The following is a 24,950-nucleotide window of genomic DNA, read 5'->3' on the forward strand; positions in this document are numbered from 1 at the left end:
ATGAAAAAAAATGTTTATAAACAAAGGAATACAATACAAAGCATAACAAGTCTTAAGTTTTACTTTATTAAAATGCTACAAATTTTTAAAAGATAAAGCTTAGTATGCTTAAGAATGAGAAGTGCCTTCACACCCTGTTGGTGAGAAAATAAACTAGCACAAATTTCTAGATAATAATTTGTAGAATTTTTTAAGAATATACTCATTTTATTATATGAATCCTTTTAATAATAAAATGAGTATATTCTTAAAAATTTATCCAACAAAATATATGCAAAAATTATTGTAGCAAATATACTAAGTAGAACAAAATATCAGAACATTATATGAAGAAAATTCTATTTCTGAATTATGAATTCATATTCATATAAAAATTTCTGATGATATCTGAGAGGATATAGTATTATGGATACTATAATTTTCTTTGTCTTTTTAATTTATATGTTCTAGTTTTTAAAATTCTTTACATTTCAAAATATAACCTTAAATAAAAATAAAGGTTATATTTTTAAAATATAAACTAAAGGTTATATTTTGAAATATTCCATATGTATTTAGTTAATATATATGTGTACAGGCATATGACTATAAAGAAAATTATCTCAATATTTACTGAATATCTATTAATGATATCCTTTGCAACGTTAATTTTTTTCCAATAATATTTTTTTGTCTTTTTCTCCACAAAGAAATGAACCATGAATATGGATTTTCTTTCATAATAAAAAAAGTAAATGAGTCACTTAGCAAAGTAATAATAGAAATATATATTCATAAGAATGCATTTAATAAGGCAAAGTGAGGAGGTCCACAATGAAAAATGGAAACTAAAATTATTCAATTATGAAACATTTCAATTAGAAAGAAACAACCAACATGAGAACAGAGGAGAGAAAGAGTCAGTGGAAAATGTGTGACCAGAAAGACCTCAGTGATTCCAAAGCAGTCCAATAGTCCCACAGATGGGGCCGATTAGGTCCAATAAGTTGAAAATATTTAGAATACTCAAAAGAAAATCTTCAGGTGTCATGTCTGACTTGCTCCCTTTGAGAAGCCTAGCGGAGACGTCCTTTCCTATTTTCCTAAGAACACTTAGTTTTCTTGAAATTTAAGTGTCTAAGATGTCTAGACAGGAACAAAAAGAGTCTTTGAAATCACAGAATAATCTGATTCTATCTATAGCATTTTTATGGCTAAGATATTGGGAATAGAATTTTGACTACTTTTTAATCAAGCAGTCAAAATTACCCAAATTTTCTGGTTCATTATTGGTGGGAAATGCTGGCAATAACTCACGACACATCCTCAATTTTAGGAACCATTTAAAACTTGATGACATTTAGACAGAAAGAGCTAATTTGTTTCTTCTTGCACTTTGCCCCAATATGTGATGAAATGTGGCTAAGAGAAATGGCTTATCTAACCCCTAGGTGAGTGAAAACCACTTTGTCATGTGGTGGCTTCAAAACTTTTAAATTTAGAGTATATTTCAGGGATTAGTGATTTAAAAAAACTTTACCCACACAACAGCTCTATGTCTTTTTCATCTAGATCTTGTTCTCAAAGTGCAGTCCCTGGACCAGCAGCACTATTAAAACACAAATATGTAAGCTTCACTCTGCTATTAAATCTAAAACCCTAGGCCTGAGCCACAGCAATCTGTGACTTGCACCCTGTAGAGGATTCCAATGAATGTTGTCCTTTGAGAATAAGTTTCCCAGGTGGACTTTAATGAAGATTCTTAAAATCCTACTGAGAAGACAAAATAACATATTGGCTCACATCTATAGAAAACTTTTCTTTAATTATAAATCTGTAGAAAATTTACAGCATTATCATTTATCATCTCTGAAAGGTGTACATTATCATATTTATCTGAGTTTTCTTTTTTCTGAATAGACAGCACAATGACATTTCAGAAACAAAACTATGCCAATGTGTTACTATTGGTCATAGGATTTGGTGAAGATAGGAAAATTGTATTTAAGGGAATCTTGATTTGATCAATCATGTTTTACACACTGTCAAATAATATCCCTATGGACTCTATGATGTCTGATTGCTAAGTTGGATTCAGGCTAACACTAAAGCCCTGAAATGTTGAAATTTACCAACACTGGTATAGTAAGACTGTTGTGTAATTATCCTACATTCAAAACTAGAGGTTAAGATTATCTCATCAATCAACTCAAATAAGTTAGGAAATGGAGGTAAATAACTTGGGTGCACACATTGAGAAGTAACAGAAATCTACAGATTATCATTTTAGCATTGTTGAGTCAACATGTGCTTTGGTGGAAAAGAATGAAATTTGAAAAGAGACCCATATCTCTTTCTAATTATACAGGAAAGATATATAAGCAGGGGGTGATGAATGAAAAGAAGTTTATTTCAGTGTAATCTCTGGGATCTTCAGAAAATTTTGAGTACATCCTGTCTTTAATCTTTAAAGCAGAATGTTGCAATTATCTATTCCAGTTACCTGTTTATCTTACATCTCTGCAATTTGGACAAGGCTTGGTGTTTTAGTCAGCTTTTTCACTGCTATGACTAAGACCTGGCCAGAACAGTCATAGAGGAGGAAAATTTATTTGGGGGCTCATGGTTTCAGAGGTCTCAATCCATAGACAGCAGTATCCATTCCTCGGAGCTCAAGGTGAGTCTGAACATCATGGAGGAAGAGTATGGTAGAGGGAAGCAGCTCAGCAGAGAGAAAGACTCCACACACCAGATACAAAATAAAAACCCAAAGTCATGCCCCCAGGGACCCACATCCTCCACCCACACTCTGCTCACCTATAGTTACCACTCAATTAATCTTCTCATTGAGGGGTTGTTTCACTGATTGGGTTAAGACTCTTCTAACCCAATTGTTTCTCCTCTAAACTTTCTTACATTGTCTCACACATGAGCTTTTGGGGGACTCCTAATATCTAAACCATAGTACTCAGGATAGTTCATCTCTGTTCCACATGCCATCATGAGGGAAGGCTCAGAACCTAGGGCTTGGAATAAGACTTATCTACTCAGAGATTTGATCATGGTTGTTAATTGAGAATTTCACTAGGATTGTTGACCAAACACCCATTTCCTCTCATGTGGCCAGGGCTTCCAAGGACAAGCATCCTGAGAGTCCAAATGTAAGCCATGTTATCATTTGCAGCCTGGTCCTGAAGTCCTGGCTGATAAGAATTCTGCCACACTCTATTGGTTAGAGCATTTAGTATCTTTCCAGAACCAAGGAAAGAAAACACACACTCCACTTTTCAATGGGTGAATACTAAGTGTCTGAACAAGCACCTGGAACCAGAAATGGAATTATGGCCACTGTTGGAAAACACAATGTGCCATAATCTATTCTCTGGCCACAACAATTAATACTCCTTCCCTAGACAAGTGAGCAAGCCTTCCACTAACTTGGTTGATTCTAGGTACAGTAGAAGAAAGCTACCCCACAGAGCCCTGCCAAAATTGAAGAGTCCATTGCTAAATAAATGCTGTTTTGTTTTAATCCATTACATTTAGAATGGACAATAATGCAGCAATAGATAAGTAGGACATGGATTATCTACCTTTTTCTCTAAACACAATCCAGAGACTTCATGGAGAAGACACTGTTCAACTCAACAGATTTTTGAAAATAAAATAGATTGTTAAGTTCTAAGCCAATCTGTTTTTCAGAAAATATTTTGAGATGAAAGTTAGTGGGACTTATGTCATTATAGCAACAACTCTGAATTCATCTGAATTTATACAAAAATCATATATTATTCATTTGCATACCTTGCTTCTCACTGTGACACATTTCACAACTGATTACACTCTGGTAAATGTGGGCTGAAAGCCCTAGCTTCTCTTGGAGAGAAAATTTTCTTCAGAAGCTCAAAAAATATTGCTGCAAAATTAACAAATAAATGCAAAAATCTCAGTTTAAAATTTCCTTCAAAGTTCACTATGGTATCTTGCTGCTGGCTGGACAGGATCATGTATAGAAAAAATGGGAAATAGAGACATCAATAAACAATTTTTCCTGTGCACACAGAGAGGTTGATGAAGAGACCATCAGTCACTCTTCCATCAGAGACACCTTGTCCCCTTTTCAGGTTCTTTGTAAGTACAGTGGCCATACTTCCCACTGTTTCAGCAGTTTGTCTGATTCCATATTCTTCCCAGACAAAATTTTGAATGATAATTTATGTGATCATTATATCAAAAAGCATAAAGTTTAGAAGATAATATGTGAATGCAGGGGACCCCTTCTGCTGACTCCAAACAAATTTATAGAGCAATTTTTTAAAAAATGAGTCTGGATGATGCACTTTATGTCATAATGGACAGTCACAATATGGAATCAAGATGTAGGAATCATGTCACCCTGTATTCATCATGTTACCCTATGAGAATTATCTTCTTCTTAATAGTCTGACCAACTCTTTGTCAGTTATAACACTATTTTAGTTGGCTGCAACTGGGCAGTAAGTAGCATTTTCACTTAAAGCCCTCAATATGATTTTCCAGTGGTCTCCATTGGCACTTAAAATTCAGCTTCTAAGTGCTTTGTAAAATTAATTTGCTTGCTCAGGATTTCACACTCCCTTTATTGCCGTAAGTGAGGAAGCTGTGGGAAAGAAAGGTATTTGCCAAGTTTATGTTGGTCGAAGAATTTTGCCTTCTATTAAGCCCAGTTGCCTTGCAAAAAAAAATCATAACTATGACACGTCCGTTGAATCACCTTACCTGATTGTCTATTAAGCCACCCCCATAAGCAAAATATTGTGCTGAGTTTTCTAACAGGAACATGTTATGATAACTAAATAATCAGACCTGAAGCTTTCATTATATTTATTAAAAAATTTCTTGTTGGGAAAAACAATATTCCAAATAATTTATAATCACCATAAATGGAAAATCAGAAACATTAAAACTGGTACATGCTAGTTAGTAGTACATGTTATTATCAAAGCGAAGCCAGGTTCTTGATTTTAACATGCCAGAAGTACTTACTTTGCACCTATGGGAAGTGAGGTCCCCAAATCTCTGGACTAGGCAATTTTAAAAAAGGAGTATAAAGTGATAGATAAAAGCAGAGCCTGATTTGCCTGTACACTCTGTGCACCCAAAGGATAGGAAGATTAGTTTTTATCTCAAGTCCAAAATCACTGATTATGGAAAGACCCTTACTTAGGGATGACTTTTATTTTTCATCAGTATCCATAATCTTGGAAGCACCAAGTTTCCAACTTACAAAATGTATGTCTCTGAATTTCTCACAAATAAAAAAAGGAGACTTTATATGTCTATGCCTGTGCTTGCATGTGCATACATATCCAATAACAATACCTAATTAACACTACCTCTCAATAAACAAAAGAAAACCATCATTTACATTTGTAAATGAGCCTTTCACTTTCTTCAAAAGACAGGGCTTTTGGAATAAATGGTGTCACATTTCTGTGAGGAAGACCTTTGTCAATTGTTAGGCTATTTGTCATACTTCCAACTAATGATGCTGAACTTGAGAATTCATGGGATGCAGGCTCTACAGGGCACAGCATCTATTTAACCAAACAAAAAGGACTATAATCCTGAGAATCATCTATTAAAACTCGTCTCTTCTTCATTAGTAGATCTTACACTAAACAAAGCAGATATGATTTGGAGCATCTGTTTAGTTAATCAAAAATAGAAATTTAAAAACTGAACTGGGTAAAACCTTTTGGAGCAGGCAGCCCAGGACTGACTTTTTTTTTTTTTCTGGTCTCATATCTTAAGCTGAGCAGATTCACATCCAAGTTCTTCCTGCCAGCTGGCTCATGACTTTGCTGGTAGGATTCTGGGTTGCTGAGCTTCTTCTCCTTGCACTGGGGTTCCACCTTGTGTAGCATAGACAAACGGATGATAAATGTGAGCTTGTGGAAATTCACAGTGCACAGGTTTTCTTGGTGACTCTGCACCAGAAATATTGCTGAGAGTTTCGGTAGCTTTGATATGAAATACAGATTATGCACATAAGCATTAAGTATATGAGACTATGTTGAATGACTCTTCTGTGTCTCTTATTAATGAACTATTAACCACCAATGTTTAAATATATCTATGCCCTCAAAAATTTGGAAAGATCTGCAATATTTGGGGCAGGGACCAAGTCTAGTTCACTATTTTGTCCCTAGAAATTAGCATAGTATCTAGAAAAGCTATGCCATAAAGTATAGCTTTTAATATAAATATTAAAAGAATAAAGTATTATAGGCTCAGTCAGTTTCATGTGTACACACATGTTTTAAGGTAATCCTAATGCTATAGAACCCGTTGCTTAAATTTATATATAAGTCCCAAAAGTTCTTTAAACAATCACCTATAGGGAAACACAGAGTCTTAGATTCCCTGAATAAAAATCTTCTCTACAAAACTGTCATACTTAGTACAATGGTGAAGAGTTGAAAATATGGCAAGAATCTTTTATCTTAGGATTGCAAAATTAAAACATCAGCTTCAACTCATCCCACTGTGGGATGAGCAATGATACTGCTAAAGAAGAAGTAGCACAAACACAGTGCTAGCAAGATTTGTTGTTTCTTAGAGCACAGTCTTTGGGGAAGCATTTAACCATGGCCTTTTATTTCTTAAATTGCAATGACAAATGAATATCAAATCCCAAAAGAATAATAAAGACCTTAGAAACTAAATATAATCCATGAGGTAACATTCATTTTAGTCTAGGCAGCTACCAATAAATTTAATTTATGTTTGTTTGTTTTTTTTTTTTTGAGAGAGAGAGAAAGAGAGAGAGAGAATTTTTTAATATTTATTTTTTAGCTTTCGGTGGACACAACATCTTTATTTTATTTTTTAGGTGGTGCTGAGGTTCAAACCCAGCGCCCCGTGCATGCCAGATGAGCAAGCTACAGCTTGAGCCACATCCCCAGCCCAAATTTAATTTATGTTAATAGAGGAATTGTGCATGATCAGTGGGTCCCTCATTAACAGTATAGCCAGTGAGGGTGCCATGTCTTCAAGGCCCAGGAAGCCCAAGATCTTCTTGACCTGGAACCCAAGAATCCTGAAAGAAAGCACAATTCAGGGAAACAAATTCTTCATACAGCTGAGAATCTTTGCTTAGCAAGGCACAGGAAGGTCAGCCCAGCCCCATTAATCTTCTTCTTTTAGAAACATCTGAGAATGGCTAAAAAAAAATATATTCTAATCAAGTATAGTTTATTTAATCAATCCTCTATCCATTTCATAGGAATGCTAGAGATATTCTTTTTTTTTTAAACTTAAAAATGCCAGTTGATTTGTTCACTCTCTAAAAGAGCTAGTTTTACTTCCACATAATGACTTGAGTGAATGACTGCCAGGGTTTCATACTTCAAAATTTTGCAAAATTAGAAGAGCTTATCAGAGGAGTTACATAAATGATTAATATTTTTGTGCTATGTAAACACATTAAAAATTTCCCAACTACTATCTTTATCTTATTATTTTCCAACATGACTTTTAGTACTCAAAAAGAAGCATATAATCTGAATATATAAATAAGAAAATGACAGAATTATAAAGATTGACTACATTTTCTTAATTTTACTTAATTCATCATATATGTAAATTTAAGGTACATTGAGACTCACTGGTTTAAACTGAGGTGAGATGGTTTCCTGCACTGGGATAGGAAAAGATCACATATCTAGGGCTGGGGATGTGGCTCAAGCAGTAGCACGTTCACCTGGCAAGCGTGGGGCTCTGGGTTCGATCCTCAGCACCACATAAAACTAAAAAAATAAAGATGTTGTGTCCACTGAAAACTAAAAAATAAATATTAAAAAATTCTCTCTCTCTCTTTCTCTCTCTCTCTCTAAAAAAAAAAAAAATCACATCACATATCTAGGAAGCTACCAATGTGGGTAGATCATTGAATTGCCCTGGAGATTTTAATGAAAAATATATTAAAATTTGAAACAGATATCAGCCAGTCTGAACAATTTAGAATCGTTATGGAATTGTACCTTGTCTTTTCTGCTGTTCTGTTTACTGACATTTACACTGATCTTTAAAATATCACCTATCTCAGCCTGCATGTGCTAATTTGACCTAGAAATACTCCCATGCAAGAATGTACACAAGATATTAATATGAGAAACTTAAAACGCCTAGGTATGTTTCCACAGTTAAAATGGGACTCATATTCAATAAATAAACTTTTCAGCTCATTAACAGTTGACTCATTTCACATACTCTGCTGCACATTAGACTGAAGAGAACATTGTGTTCTTCACAAGGCCGTTTTAGTTGCACATGCACTGGGATTGAGTTATCATGTAGACTTGATTTACTTCTGTGTTCCTACATCAATCAAGCCAGAAGGGTATAAATAGAAGAAAGACACTCTTCGGTATTAAAAGTGTAATTGTTGCAAATCGGGTTGAGAAGTGATGACCAGAGTTGGACAGCTTCTATCACATGTTCCTCAGGGCAAATTCTCAAGATACCAAACCATTAGACAGAATTCTTACACAGGTCACTGAAATTTACTTTCAGTTCTTCCAGAGCAAAGTGCAAAAGGCAAAAGTCTTTAAAGTAATCTTAGAAGTCTGAGGTCAGTTATTTCTGGTTATAATCCATTGGTTTTCTCTGTCGCTGTATTTGTTTACATTCACAAGATAATTCTGTGTTTGTTTCCAGTTTGTAGTATTCTTGACTTTTTGAAAAAAAAAAACTATTTTTATGACAGGCTTAATTAGGGCTTTTCCTTCATTCTAGATCACTACTTTTCTTCATTTTTGTTTGAGAAAAACAATTATTGGCTCATTCTGTCAATCACGCTTTACAAATCAAGCCCTTTGAATATTCAGGCAAGTCCTGGTTCTACTCACTAGACCCTCTACTAACTCAGTGCTGAGAAGGGCACCAGTTCAACTGTACCATGAGACCATTTCAATAATGTCAGTGTCTGTTTTTGGTCAGCATTTAAAATTTATTTCTCAATGACCAGAACTTTCTTTTCTGGATCCTCTTTCTGCCTTACAGACAGCCCACTTTTCTTCTTAATTGCTTTTTCTTTACACTCCAAGGATGCAAGGTAACTCAGTATTTCTTATTGGAATATATAGGGCCTCCATGATGTTGTATAGAAATTCTAAATCTCTATAACAAGTAAATTAATTGGTTATGATCTAGGGGGAGGGTACTTAGTAGGAGGTAGAATGCATCATTAACTTTTAAGCTGCATTCGATGACTGGGTTTTCTACTTTCCCTAATAAGTGGACCCCTCTTAGAAAGCATTTCTTTCATTTATAAAATTGTCCCAATATTTTAATAGAGTGTGCCTGGGTGGGAGGAAAAATTGCAATCTACCTCTTCTCATGTAAAATTTAAAATTCTCCATTTTATTTTTCTCTCTTAAAACATTACTGCACCCAAATGCTTCTATTCAACTCACCTTTAGCAAAGCTTTGTGTCTCACAGATGAAAAGCATCTAGGTACCGACCGTGGTACAATGAGTCACGGTTACGCTGTGCTGCCAGGAGACCTACCTGTGTTAATACCCTGCCTGCTGCCTTCCAAGATCATCTTCGGTTTTCTTCCAAACTCCTGTCTCATATTAACTAAGCACTGCACTAAAATAGGTGTGTTATAATCAAAGTAAATTCTTTCCTGGAGAAACAAAGAAAAGAGAATAATTAGCATGTTATAAATAACCAGAGAAAAGAAACAAAGAAGAGCTGGAGGATATGTGGAACTTCCCATTAATGGAACAAATCAAGTCTAAGCCCTTCTAGCATATTCTTGAGCAAAGGAAATGGAAAATGGTATTATATAACTTCAATGTTCACATGTAGAAATAACTGAAAATTTAGGTAATTAAGTGCTATTTAATAGAGAATAGAGGGAGAAGGAACCTGGAAATAGGGAAAGGTAGTTCACAGTTTAGAGAACACTGTCGTTCTTGAGATTTTTGATCTAATGTTTCTAAAGAATACACAATGAGATTCCTGAGTCCTTGAACTCCACTGAACAAATTCATCATTGCTTCTTTCCTACGGATATCTTTCTATGCTGATTCACAAAATCCCTTTTAAAAATCCTCCTGTACTACTAATAAGTGCATTTAGCAAGATTCCATTTTATGAGATCAACACATAGAGATCTGTTGTGTATCTTTGAACCAAGAGCAAACAACTGAAAATCAAAATTTAAATATATTACCACTTAAGATAGTACCAATTATGAGATACTTCAGTATATATATATTTTAAAAATATGTTCAAGGTCTTCATATTAAAAAGTGCCAAATATCAATGACACAAATCAAATAAGTCCTATATAAATGGAAAAATAAACAATGTTTATGGACTGGAAACCTTAATGTAGTAAAACTGTCAATTGCCAACTAAGTGATTTATATATTTAATGCAAATTCTACCAAAATTCCAGCAGTTTCATGTGTTAAATGTGAACAAACTGATTTAAAAATATATATATGAAAGGGCAAAGAAACTAGAACAGTTAAAACAATATTGAAAAAAAACAAACTTGTAGAAATCACTCTATCCAACAAGACTTATATGGTATTGGCATGCTATTGTTGAAGGGTTAGATTCATAGAACAATGCACAGAATAGTAGAGGGTCCAGAATAGATCCATACAAATAATGGCTGTTTGGTTTTGACAAAAATATCAAACCAATTCAAAGATAAAGAACAGTTTATGATGACAATGTAGATGTGCTATTGAAACAATTGGCTATCCATGGGCAAAAATTGAACCTAGACCCACACTTCAGACATTACACTCAGAGTAGTTGAAGATGAATATGTAAAATTACAATATTCCAGATGAAAACATAGGAAATATTCTTAAAAGTTTTCATCAAACTAAATTTTCTTAGAAATGACTTTGAAAAGTATGATCTATAAAAATATAAGTTGATAAAATTGAACTCCGTCAAGTTAAATACTATTATTCTGCCAAAGATATGGTTAAGAGAGTGAAAGGACAATTACAGACTGAGATAAAATATTTACAAATCACAAATCTGACAAAGGACTTGTATTAAGAATAAAAAGAACTCTCAAAAATTCAATAATTGCCACATGATCTCCTTTGTATGTGGAATATAAAAATGTAAAATTCATAGAAATAAAAAGTAGATCAGTTATAATCAGAGGCAAGAGGTGGAGAGTAGACAGGAAAAGGGTAGACATTAGTCTAAAGTCCAACATTTCAAAGGCCAGAGAAAAAAGTTCTAATGATCCAATGCACAGAATGGTGACTATGGTTGATGATGATTTATTGAAAATTGCAAAATCTTAAAGAAGATATTCTAAAGGTTATCAATATGAGGAAAGGATAAGTATGTAAGATGTTGAATTAATTGGCCTGGTTTAATCTTTCCATTATGCATATAAGAATAATAACATCACATTATATAAACATTGTCATTTAAAAAATATATAAGTAAACAAAATCAACTAAATTTAAAAATGAGCAAAAGACCAAAGAGAATTTATTTAAGGATTGGAATTCAGTACATGAAAGGAGGCATTAGAGAAATGTAAATTAAAATTCCATGAGATACCACTATACATTTATCAAAATGGATAAATAAAATATACTGATAATACCACATGCCAGCAAGGATTTGGGATAACTGGAACACATTTTGTGTATTGCTCATATGTATTAGTATGCCCACTCCAGATAAAGATTTTGGCAGTTTAAAACATACTTACTGTATAACACAGCAACCTCACTCCTGGGTATTTACCAAAGAAACATGAAAGTTATATTCACATGATAACTTGTAATTGGTTGTTCATTTCACCTTAAATGCAATATTATACGTAATAGCCAAAAAATGGTATGTGCCTTTCAATAAGTGAATGGAGTATGGGATGGTATATATTTCCTTCAACAAGAGAATGTATTGCAAAGATACATCCTTACAATGGAATACTATCCACAATTAAAAGGAATGAGCTACGAATATATGCCACAAAATACATGAACCAAAGATATTATGTTGAGTCTAAGAAGCCAGTCTCAAAAGTTAACAGGTTCTTTGACTTTATTTCTATAACATTCTCAAAAATAAAAAGTTTAGCGGTGGAGATTAGAGGGTACCAGTGGTCATGGACTAGGGGAAGGTATGAAATAAAAAAATAGCATGAGGGGGTGTGTTTCCTTGGGATTTATGCAAATGTTCTGCATATTGATTTCAAGTGGTGATTTAATAAATCTATATATGTGTTAAAATTTGTAATGCTGTACACCAAAAAGGCAATTTTAATGTATGATCATTTTTAAAATAAAATTTTTAAAAACACTGCATTTGTCCTAAAAATTTAAAAATTTTCCATTCACACCCCAGACAGTGGAATGAGTTCTCCAAGCACCATGTACTTTGCAGTTAGCAGCCACTACAGCTTAAGTTATTGAGCCAGGAGAAAAGTTTTTCTACTATTGATTCTTTCTATTCTTGGTCAATAGTCACATTATCTACACCTTCACTGGGGATAAAAGAGAGAGAGAGAGAGAGAGAGAGAGAGAGAGAGAGAGAGAGAGAGAGAGAGATTGTCATGCTGCCATTACAAAGAAGACCAAAAGAGGAGAGAAGATAACCACTTCATGGTCCATGATAATATTACTCAAGGCAAAAATTGATGGGGGGGTGGTTACCCTGGAGGTGTATAAGTTAAAAGAGGAGAAAGAAACAGGACATTCCCTCATTATGTAGTATTCATAAAGTTTACCTACTCTACATTCTAGCCCAGTTTTTCTAGATGTTTGTGATGACCCAGTATCACCCTCACTCAATTGTCTGGCTTGGCTTCTTCTGTCCTGTCCTTGTCTTTTGCCTATATTCTTCATCGAACCTCTATGAAAAAGAGAGTAATCATAAGGTCCTATCAGGGAATTATTTTAAAACAATTTCAAAGCATAATCCTAGGTTTAGTATAGATGCAGCTCCATTTCCCACAGCTTCCATATATGTAGTACCAGGCTGATTTTAGTGGCTTTTCTTTTTGTTTTGCATTATTAAAATTTCTGAAATGTTCACAGGTTCAAATTAAGTGATCAAGCCGTTTCTATGATAGTTTTAGTGCTGAGTGTATACTGTGAAACTCAAATTCATATACCAAAACACTTAACCAGAGCACTCATTCAACTAAAAGCCAGTGCTATTGGAGAAAAACCACCTTTTACAAAATGCTGAAAGTCCACTAGTGCTTAACCAGAAGACATAGGTAACAAAGTCATCATTAATCTGTCAGCCTCATGTTTGGGAAAAAAAAGGTATAATACGTATTTATAGAGCACAAAGGAGGAAGGCTGGTGGTTACAACACTTAGTCTCGTGGTTCTTCATTTTGTTTCATTCCTCAAAGAACATTTTAAAACACCTCTGAGAAAAAGGATTCATTTGGTACTCCCAATGACTCATGTGCCACTTATCACCTCATTTCCTATATAACAAATTCTCTTTACTTTCATCTTCTCCAGTATAAATATAAATATCTTGACCTTTCTGATAATTACTATGATTTTAATTTTTTAAAAAATGTTTCATCTGTTTTACAGCAATTTTTTGTAGGAAATAATTGTGAAGGAAGGACGAGGGAAGAAAGGAGGAAAGAAGGAAGAAATGGAGAAACAGATATGGACAAAAGCAATAAAACAATTTTTTTCTGGTTAATGCCAGCAAGGGTGCTGTTATAGTCTGAAGGTGACCCCCAAATGTATCAAAGGCTTGGTTTCTCACCTGTGACACCAGTGGGTGGTGGTATATCCTCTCAGAGGGAAGGCCTACTGGAAATAAATTCAGTTATTGGGAGTTTGCACTTGAAGGAAATATTGGGACCCTTGATCCTTTTCTTATCTCTCTGCTTTTTAGCCACCATGAGGTGAGCATCTTCCTCTACCATGCTGTTCTGCCATGATGTACTGCCTTGTCACAGACCCAAAAATAACAGGGCCATGTCTCATGAATCAAAACTTGTGAAACATTGGGCCAAAATAAATCTTTCCTCCTTATAAGTTGTTTATCTCATGTATTTTGTCACAGCAATGGAGAACTAACTAACAAAGATATTAATCGTAGATAGCATGACACAATTCAAAGGTAATAAGCACAAACTCCATCTTTTGGTCCTCTCTCCTAGAAAGATCAGGTGAGGCCATGGTCTCTAGGCCTTTTCATAGGACCCATTATCTTGCACTCTCTCATTCCTCTGCCTAATTGCAGTATTTCTTCTGAAAGGCATTGCTAAGTTAAAAATGCTTCAGACCAGATGTTTGTGACAGGCTGAAACATTCTGGCCCAGAAAACTGCATTCTCTTCATCTAGATGACATAAGTGTTGGCTGTACCCAATTTAGACATGGGAAACTTGTTCCATTTGTACTATGCTATTTATCTATTACACTCATTCAATTTTCCCACATACCTTCCAATTATCTACCAATTTAATCAATTTAATCTATCTCTACTACCATAAATATGTTCCCCTTTAGCATTTAGTAGCACTTGAGATGAACTTTCAAGGGCCTCTATCAGGCTTTATGATTCATTTATTTTTCCTCTTCCTGTTCAATTTTGTACTTACCACTCATCAGGAAAAAAAAAAAAAAAAAAAAAAAAAAAAACGGATGCTGCTGTTACAGACAAATGCACTGGCAGGAACCTAACTACGCAATTGGTCATTTAGTCTTGACAAACAGAATAATAGCTGCAAAATGGATTTGGGCCACAGGGCAGAAGCCATACTTAAACCTCATTCAGCATAGCACCTGCCACAGAGCTGATGTAGTGAAAAACTGTATCATGATGAGATGCCTGAGGTGTGGGTGCCATTTACTCTCCTTTCCATTATTGTTGATAATGGCAGTGCTTTCAAATGGAACAACATTCCTCCTGCCACCGATCAAAAAGATTTAGAAAAATGGCCTATCATCCTGTTTGAGAGACCAATAAAGGTATAATTCAATTTTCTCAGTGTTGCTGGGACCTTGGTAACTAACATTAATTACTATCTCCAGCACCAGTGGAATTAGGGCTTCTAAATTACAGTGAAACACATTTGTCTCATTGGTTTTGCAGGGAAATTTATCCATTTGGATTATTGACAAGAGGGTCGGTCAGACTTCTCTGACAGAGACACTTCTCTCAGGAATCTCAAACATCTCTTTCTCCTTTGACACTCACAATTTGGTATAAAAATCTTAGAGACCAACAGGCACTCAATTTAACTTGTGTCATTCATAATACCCCATAGGCCAACTCTTTATTTTTAAGGTTTCTCTCTCTTTCTTTACACACACACACACACACACACACACACACACACACACACACATACAAATACACAACATGTACGTACATATATATAATGTGTATAGATATATAAAATGAGTATAGATATAATGAATATGTGTATATATGTATGGGTATACATTTTTCTATGTGTGTGTGTATATTTATTTGCACTCCATTAAAACTATTCTTTTATGTGCCAAGGAAAATACCTCAGTTTTAGAAAAGTACCCATGAGACCTCAAGAATTCCACCATTTGCCATTATGAATAGGATTATTTTATCTATGGAAAGGGAATTATTCAGTAATAGCTCAAAACTTGATTAGAGGATTATCAAATTTATAAGAACCTTATAAAAAGACAAACTCCTGGGAAACATAATTATTCACTGGGCAGCCTTATTTAAACAGGGTCCCTCTTGATGTAGCCAATTTGGGGGTCTAATTGATGGGTGGACAATTTTCCCCTAGTGGATTAAAGTCAAACAAAAATCATAACCACCTGGTATGGATGACAACCACATTAGCCTTTGGCAGCTAATGTACTTAAAAAGTAGATGGAGGAGAGGATTGCTAGCTAATTATTTAGTTTGCATATTTTCCCCCTCTTCCTTACAAACTCTGATTTTTATCCAGGGAGGCAATGCCCAGCGGAGATATTATACTTCCCAGTCTTTCTGCAACTAATAGTGACTAATGAGAGTGAAGAGAAAGCAGCTGGACAGAGCTCTGGAGAAAGCTCTTCATGGGCATCTGATGCCCTGGGGAGGTGTTCTTTTGTAGCCTTCTCCACTAATACAAAACCCCTTCTCCCTGACTAGAATGAGCATCTGATAGAAGGTAATGTACTACTAGTCATCTTAGACCATTCTAAAAATGGATGAGAGGTGTCAAAGATGAGAAAGCAGGGGCTGGGTTTGTGGCTCAGTGGTAGAGCACTCTCCTCACATGTGCGAGACCCTGGGTTCCAACCTCAGCACCACATAAAAATTAATCAGTGAAATAAAGGTATTGTGTCCAACTACAACTAAAAAATAAATATTAAAAAAAAAGATGAGACAGCAGAATTAAGAGGAGCATGGGTCCCTGATAACTAAGGCCCTGACTTCCCATCTTTAGACCTTGTATAGGGGAGAAAAAAAGAAACCTGTCTTTTTAATGTCATACTTATTTAGGTTTTCTGTTACAGGATTTTGTCAAAGCCCAGGCTGAAAGACTGATCAAGCAATCATCAAAAATTTATTGAGCACTATCTATATCTTAAAATTTGGTTATGTGCTTACATTTATATAGAAGAGTTAGAAAGTATCCTTTCCCTAATTTAAAAACCTATTCTAAGAAACAACACGGATGTTAAGCACCATGAAATATCAAAACTTATTTGTAAATGGACCTGAATCCACATGACACTCTAGACTTCTTGTATGGGGCCACTTTCCATGATTTTTTTTTCTTCTTGAGAAGACTATAAGGTCCTTGAAAGAGAATCTGTGTGCTATTCATAAATTGAGTGATGAATAAGAATATCTCAGCTATGACCTAATGAAAACACCATGCAAGTTCTTCTGGCACTCTGCTTGCTTCTTACAGCTAGAGTTGACCAGCTGGAGCTATGCATGTTGCCCACTCCGCTCCCCAACATTCAAGAGGCTCCCATAAAACCACAGAAGGGCTTGAACTTTCACAGCAGAGAATCAGGAAGAAGTAGAACTGGGGTTCATGAATCAAGGGATTTACCATGGCAAAGGCCAAGGAATATTTTCATTTTAATGTTTGGTAGATTTTTTTTTCAAAGCTTTAAAATCCATTTCAACAAGGCCTATAATTTTCATCCAATTAACATACCCATTGCAACTATACAGCTGAACCAGTTTTAACAAATGTATATACCTTTGCTACCATTACCCTAAACACTTCAATCAACCCACAGCAACCTCTTGGGTCTGTTTGTAGTACCAGGTCCAGGTAATCACTGCCATGTTTTTTGCTCCTTGAGGTTAGTTTTGTCTGTTTTAAAATTTCCTATAAATGGAAACATAAATCACATTCTCCTTTGAATCTGGCTTTTCAATGAACACAAGTTTTTTCAAGATTTTCCTGAAGTTGTTGGTATATCAGGAATTTATTCATCTTCTATGCCAACATAAATAACTTTTATTAAGAATAATCACGGGGTTGGGGTTATGGCTCAGCAGAAGAGTGCTCACCTCACACATGCAAGGCCCTGGGTTCGAACCTCAGCACCACATAAAAATAAATAAATAAATAAATAAACAAATAAATAAATAAATGAAATAAGTTTATTGTGTACAACTACAAAAAAATAAATATTTAAAAAGAATAATCACTATTTTCAAAAACATTAGGGAGATGAGAACTGCATTGCATCTGGTAGAAGGAATGCTTACTAGTAGCATCAATCCTCTTTTTTTCTTTTTAATCTCAACCAAGATATCTAGGGCTCATCCTCTAAAGTTGTTGTTGTTGTTGTTGTTGTTGTCCTCCTCCTTCTCCTTCTTCTCCTTCTTCTTCTTCTTCTTCTTCTTCTTCTTCTTCTTCTTCTTCTTCTTCTTCTTCTTCTTCCTCTTCCTCTTCCTCTTCCTCTTCCTCTTCCTCTTCCTCTTCTTCTTCTTCTTCTTCTTCTTCTTCTTCTTCTTCTTCTTCTTCTTCTTCCCCTCCTCCTCCTCCTCCTCCTCCTCCTCCTCCTCCTCCTCCTCCTCCTCCTCCTCCTCCTCCTTCTTCTTCTTCTTCTTCTTCCCCTCCTCCTCCTCCTCCTCCTTCTTCTTTTTCTTTAATGCTGAGTAGTAAGTATCCTACTGTATCAGAGTAAAACAGTAACTATGGAATGTGAAAATAACAATATCTACAAACTCCTATAACTCAATATTAAAAAAATTTAAAAAATAAAAACACTAATAATGCATTTTTTAAAAAAGTCTAACAACTTGAGTAGATTTATCTCCAAAGAAGACTCATTAATCAATAAGTGGATAAAAAAATTCAGTATCACTAACAATCAGGTAAATACAAACTCAAACCACAATGAGAATGAGCTATCACCTAATATCTGTCAGATGGCTATTATCACAAAAACAAAATACAAGAAGATTTGGTGAGGATGTAGAGAAAATGGAACACTTGCCCACTGTTGGTGAAAATGAAAGATGGTACATCTGCTAAGAAAGAGAGTATGGCAGTTCCTCAAAAAATTAAAAATTGCACTACCAAAAACTACCATATGACTTAGCAACCCTACTCTTGGGTAGTAAATCAGGATCTTAAAGTGATATCAACACTCCTACGGCTGCTAAAGTATTATTCTTCTAGTAAGGAAGTAGAAGAAAACCTAAACATTCATCCACAGATGAATAGATAAAGATAAATATGATCTATACTTAAAATGAAATATTATTCAGCCTTTAAAGAGAAGGAAATTCTGCAATATTTGATAATGTAGATGAACCTGAACACATTAAAAAAAATTGTGTGATTCCACTTACATGAGGTATCAAAAATAGTTAAATTCGTAGAATCAGAGAATATAATGGTGGTTACCAGGGTCTGGGGGAAGAAAAAAATGGGGAGTTTATAATGAATGAGCATGAAGTTTCAGTTAAGCAAGAGAAATAAGCTCTAGGGTTCTGCTATAGGTAGGTTATGTAGTTATATAGTCAATAATAATATGTTGAATATTTAAAAATTTGTTAAGATGATAGGTCTTGGGTTAAGTGTTCTTAACACAAGTTTAAGCATCAATATATCATAGTTTAATTGTTCATCCATCTCTTGATTGATATTTGTTCTTGTTTTTGGTTATTTTGAGTGAAATTGCTATTAACATTCAGATGTGTGCTATCTGGGGACATATGTTTTTCAGAAAATAAGTATCTGGTAGTGGAATTTCTTGATTATGTAGTGAGTGTATTTTCACTTTATCAGAAACTGTCAAACTAATTTCTGAACTGACTATTCCATTTAATAGTATCAGCAGCAAGGGATAAAGCTTCCAACTGTTCCAAAACCTTGGAAACACGTTACTGTCAGTTTTTGTTGTTGTTGTTATTTGTTTTGACTGTCTAAAAGGTGTGGATATAGTGTTTCACTGTAGTTTTTTTAACTTTTATTTTTTATTTGTTCTTTTTAGATATATATGAGAGTAGAGTGTATTTTGACATATCATACATACTTGGAGTATATCTTATTCTAATTAGGATCCCATTCTTTCACTGAAAGTGCATTCATATATGAACATTGGGAAGTTATGTCTAATTCATTCTACTTTCTTTTCTATACCTATCCCCCTTTTTTTCTAATCCAATGAATGTCTTTTCTCCCCTCCCCCTTGTTGTGTATTAACATCCATGGATCAAAAGAGAACATTCAGCCTTTGGTTTTGGGGATTGGCTTATTTCATTTAGCATGATAGCCTCCAATTCCATCCATTTACAGGTAAATGCCATAATTTTGTTCTTCTCTATGGCTGAGTAATATTCCATTATGTATATGTACCACATATTCTTCATCCATTCACCTGTTGAAGGGCACCTAGGTTGGTTCCATAGCTTAGCTATTGTAAATTGAGCTGCTATAAAAATTGTTGTGGCTGTATCACTGTATAATGCTGATTTTAAGTCTTTGGGGTATATACCCCATTTTTTTAATGACTAATGATAAATATCTTTCATTGTGATTTGTAGATCTTTTTGTGTGAAATACTGACCATTGTTAAACTGTTTGCTTAATTTATAATTATTGAATTGTATGTATATACAATGTTTGATCTTGGATAGATCTATTATTTTGCTTTTAGGTTCACTGATCTTTTCTTCTTTAGTATCTATTATGTCATTTCATCCTGTAAAGTTTAAAATTTGTGCATATATTTTTTCAGTTCTAGCAATTTCACAAGTTTCTTTTTTATATCTCTCATTACTCAAGTTTTTGTTTTACTTTAAATTATGAAATATTAAAAAGAGCTTTAAAAAGCCTCTTTTAAAGTCTTTGCTAATTACATCCTCTCTGCCATTTCTTGGTATCTTTATAATACCTGAAATTTCTCCTGATAATTGTTCAAATAATTTTGCTTTTAAACTCTAATAATTTTGAATTGGATGCTACCCTATGGACCCTATATTCTTGAGTATCTGAATTGTGCTGTTTTCCTTTAAATAATGTGGGTTTTTTTTAATTTTTAAGGTGGTTAAGTTGAAATGGTCAATTTAATCCTTCCAAGATTTGTTTCTGATCTTTCTTTGGGCAGGTCTAATTTAGCAACACTTGTGAAGTGTGAATCTTTGGGAATCTACTGAATGTTCTAGGTGTCTTTTGAGTCTCTGCATTTGATTGGTTAAAAATGAAATGTTTCCCAGCCCAGTGTGACTCCTTGAAATTATTTGGCTCATCCTGGAGTTTCACCCTGTATACTCACACGTGTTTGATTTTAACCCAAAGACTGCAGGACCCTCTATGCAGAGTTCTGGAGCTCTCTTTAAGAAGCTTTCTACCTTCTGGCACTCTGCTTCACCACCAGCTGCCCAGTTTCTACAAACTCTGTTCTCTGTCACCTCAATTCAATGAAATAACATGTTTTCCTTGGGTCCTCTCTCTCTGGGTGAGAGACACTGAATACTGACAGAAACCTGGGTTGGTCAGAGGGATTACCTTGTTTGTTTCTCTTCTCTTATGCAACACATTCCTGCCTATTGTCTGATGTCTAAAATGAATTACTTGGTATTTTCCCCCAGGTTTCTATTTATTTACAGTGAAAGAGAAAGTCCATCACTCTGTTTTGACAAGAAGCACATACTTTTCTTATGGCTATGTGTTGGGAGGGTTGTTGAAAAGAAATATGTTGGGACAATTGTGTTGTATGAGGGCAACAAATGCAAGAGAACAGAATTTGGAGACGAAATAGTGGACATGTGCCCCTTTAAAGAAAGGACTTCCACCGACTGTGGACATTCGCCTTTGACATTCCTCAGGAATAAACCATGTAGATCATGACTTTATAAGCATTGCATAATAATGACCATATATATTCAAGTATAAAATAATGGAATGTTTTAGGAGATTAGAAATGAGAGAAATAAATGACCTGGAAAACCCAATGATATTTATTCAAACAGTGAACCCTGTAAAAGGGATAGAATTGATGATGAAAAACATGAAGATAGGCTTGAAAAGGCTCTTCCATGTCTCCCAGCTGCCTTCAATAGGGCAAATCATCAAAGCTTAAATCAAATTTGTACCTACTCTGCCGCAGTCTTGGCTGGGCACAGAATCACGAGCCACCACACAGCTTTGTAGATTCAAACAGCAATTCTTTATTCCCGAACTCACACCGGCCTCCACACACGTTCTGGGGCAATCCCAGTTCTGCTGCCACCCAATTCACCTACTCCACGAGGCTTCCTTCTCAAAAATACTCTCTGAGAACTCAAAAGGAGCTCAGATAGCAGGAACGCCCTATTTCCAGCAGCAATAATCCTCAACATCGAACTTCCCTAAAACCCAAGGTCTTAAACTGGGAACGCCCTAAACCCAAGGACCGGGATACTATACTTCCTCAAACTGCAGGATACACCCTAATCCTGGATCCACCCTCGTCCTTGAGTAGGGTCACCTTTCTCAAACACACATGCAATGTCAACAGCGAAATTCCAAGGCAAGTCCATTTAACATGGGGTACCCTGGCAAGGAAATATCGATGCGTCATACCTACTTGGTAATGGCCCTCAGCATCTCCCCCCTTCTGATTAATTAAACAACAAGCAATGTGGCTTAAGGACCGTGCCTGGTAGGTTGTCCAATTCAACATATGGTTCTTACCCGTCATGGGAAAACTGACCTTTAGGCGTCAGCCTCCTGTCTTAGGTTGAATCCACTGCAATCAGATCAACCCGTCACTGACTACCGGTCCAGCATTCAGCCATGCTTGTGGATAGGCCTATGCACCAGTGGGGGGGTGAGGTTCTTGCCTCACCTCTGTTGGCTCCCAAATTTAGCCTTGGTGCCAGTGGGAGGGTGAGGTTCTTTGCCTCACCTCTGTTGGCCCCCAAATTTTAGACCATCACTAGTAGAAGGGAGGAGGATACAGAAATGCCACGACACCAAGCCAATTGACGGCTCCTTTGGAAAAATTGCATCACTGGTGACACCATCATCAAAGATATGCCAGCATTACCACAATTAACATGGGGTGCGCTGGCAAGGAAATTGCATCACTGGTGACACCATCAGCAAAGATATGCCAGCAGTACCACAATTCGCTGCACCAGACGATAGTTCACAATGCATGCAACTGATATATAGTCCAGGCAAGTTCTGCAGGCAGTTCAAATCGGAGGAGTCTATCAATATGTCCATTTCTTCCCAAAGTAAATCAAGTCCTTGATTGAGCATAACTTGTTGAGTTATATTCATTGATGCATCAGTTTGTACAGTTTATTGTGATGGCTATCATAGAAGCTGTAGTTTGGTTTTATCTCAGTCTTCACTGGCACTGGGATGGAGATGGGAATTCTGGCAATGATGCTAAAGAGACATTATCCTGAACAGAATTATTAAATACAATGAAAAGGAAAGGTGAAAGTAAACAAACAGATCTGTTAACCTCCTTAAAAAACAATCCTTAACAGCTGTTTACCTAATTTAAATTAGTAAGCAAACAGATCTGTTAACCACCTTTAAAAACAATCATTAACAGCTGTTTACCTAATTTAAATTAAACCATTTAAATCACGTGAATAAAAAAAAAATTCGGATCCATTTTTTTATGAGCGCTCCTCATATATGAAATATGGACATACACAGATACAGACATACAACACAAAACAGAAATGTGCACAACATACAACACATAAGACAATAGTAAATAAAGGCCTTGTAGCTATACCTAGGTGAAATCTCCATTGCAATGTTTAAAAACTCTAGTCAAAAAATAAAACACAGTCAAAAAATAAAACTGATCAGAAAAACATTAAAACATTTGTATGAGCTCAAAAAATAAAATAGAACTTTACGATGTGGGAAAAATGCAATAATAAAATAGATATTGAAAAAAGCACCGTGGTTAATCACTGTCGCAGATGTAAGAATAGTCAAGCTGGAGCTCTGGATATCAGCTGTTATGGATTTGAGTCAAATCATCTTTTTCTTCTGTAGAAATTGCTTTAGTTAATCTCTCTGGAATCCAAATCGGCTGCTGTTCTCCCTGTGGAAAAACACAAATGGAACCCTGACTCCAGACAATAACTGGGTCAGGGCCTTTCCATTGTCCTGTTAGAATATCTTTCCAAAGTACCTTAGGCTTATGTACATTTTTCGGGTACATATGTCTTCCCGCAGCACTAAGTCCTGATGAATCCAAATTTAGAAAGTTTAGAGTAAAAAGGGTTATTTTAAGTTTATCTTTGGGGGATATATACCCCTTACCAATTTCCTCTTTTTGCTTTAATAGGTATGTTTTAATAGTTTGATGAGCTCTTTCAACTATGCCTTGTCCCTGTGGATTATATGGGATTCCTGTTATATGAGTAATACCAAATGATGAGCAAAATTTTTTAAAAGAGGCAGAAGTATAACCAGGACTGTTATCAGTTTTTAACTGTTTAGGAACACCCACAGTGGCAAAATTTTGTAAGCAATGAGCTATAACATCTTTAGTTTTTTCTCCGGCATGAAGGGAGCCCATCAAAAATCCAGAAGAAGTATCAACTGTAACATGTAAATATTTTAATCTTCCAAATTCTGGCAAGTGTGTGACATCCATCTGCCAAATATGGTTAGGTATCAGTCCTCTAGGATTGACTCCAAGATTAACTTGTGGTAAAAAGGTCACACAATTTTGACATTGTTTTATTATATGCCTGGCTTGTTCCTTAGTTATTTTAAAACGCTTTTGTAAAGTATTAGCATTAACATGAAACCTTTTATAAAAATTTGTAGCTTTGTCTAATGTAGAGAAAATATGTACGTCATGTGTAGTTTTATCTGCTAAATCATTGCCCAAACTAAGGGCTCCAGGCAATCCTGTATGTGCCCTAATATGTCCTATAAAGAATGGATCTTTTCTGTCCCATATTAGACTTTGTATAGTGGAAAACAAAGAAAAAACAGTAGAGGAAGGGGAAATCCTACCAGCATCTTCAAGGGAATTAATAGCATTAACTATATATTGACTATCAGAAAATAAATTAAATACAGAATCTTTGAACATCACAAAAGCTTGTAAAACTGCATTAAGCTCTACCTTTTGAGCTGATTGTTTGGGTACTAAAAATGTAAAAGTTTGATCAGGGGTAACTACGGCTGCTGTACCATTATTAGACCCATCAGTGAATATATTTGGAGCATTCATGATAGGTGTTTTCCTTGTCATTTTAGGAAAAACTACAGGATGCTTAGACCAAAAAGACAACAAAGGATTCGATGGCAAATGATTATCAAATGAAACATTAGATTTACACATGATTATTGCCCAAGTATTTAACTCATTAGCTAACTCATCAATTTGATCCATAGTATATGGAGTAATAATTTTATTGGGAGAAATTCCAAACACTCCCTTTGCTGCTCTTATTCCTTTGAGTATTAATTGTCCTACAGCCTCAGGATACCTAGTAAGAATAGTGTTAGGA

This window comes from Spermophilus citellus (genome assembly GCF_964194105.1).
Source record: "Spermophilus citellus genome assembly, chromosome: 1".
NCBI lineage: Eukaryota > Metazoa > Chordata > Mammalia > Rodentia > Sciuridae > Spermophilus > Spermophilus citellus.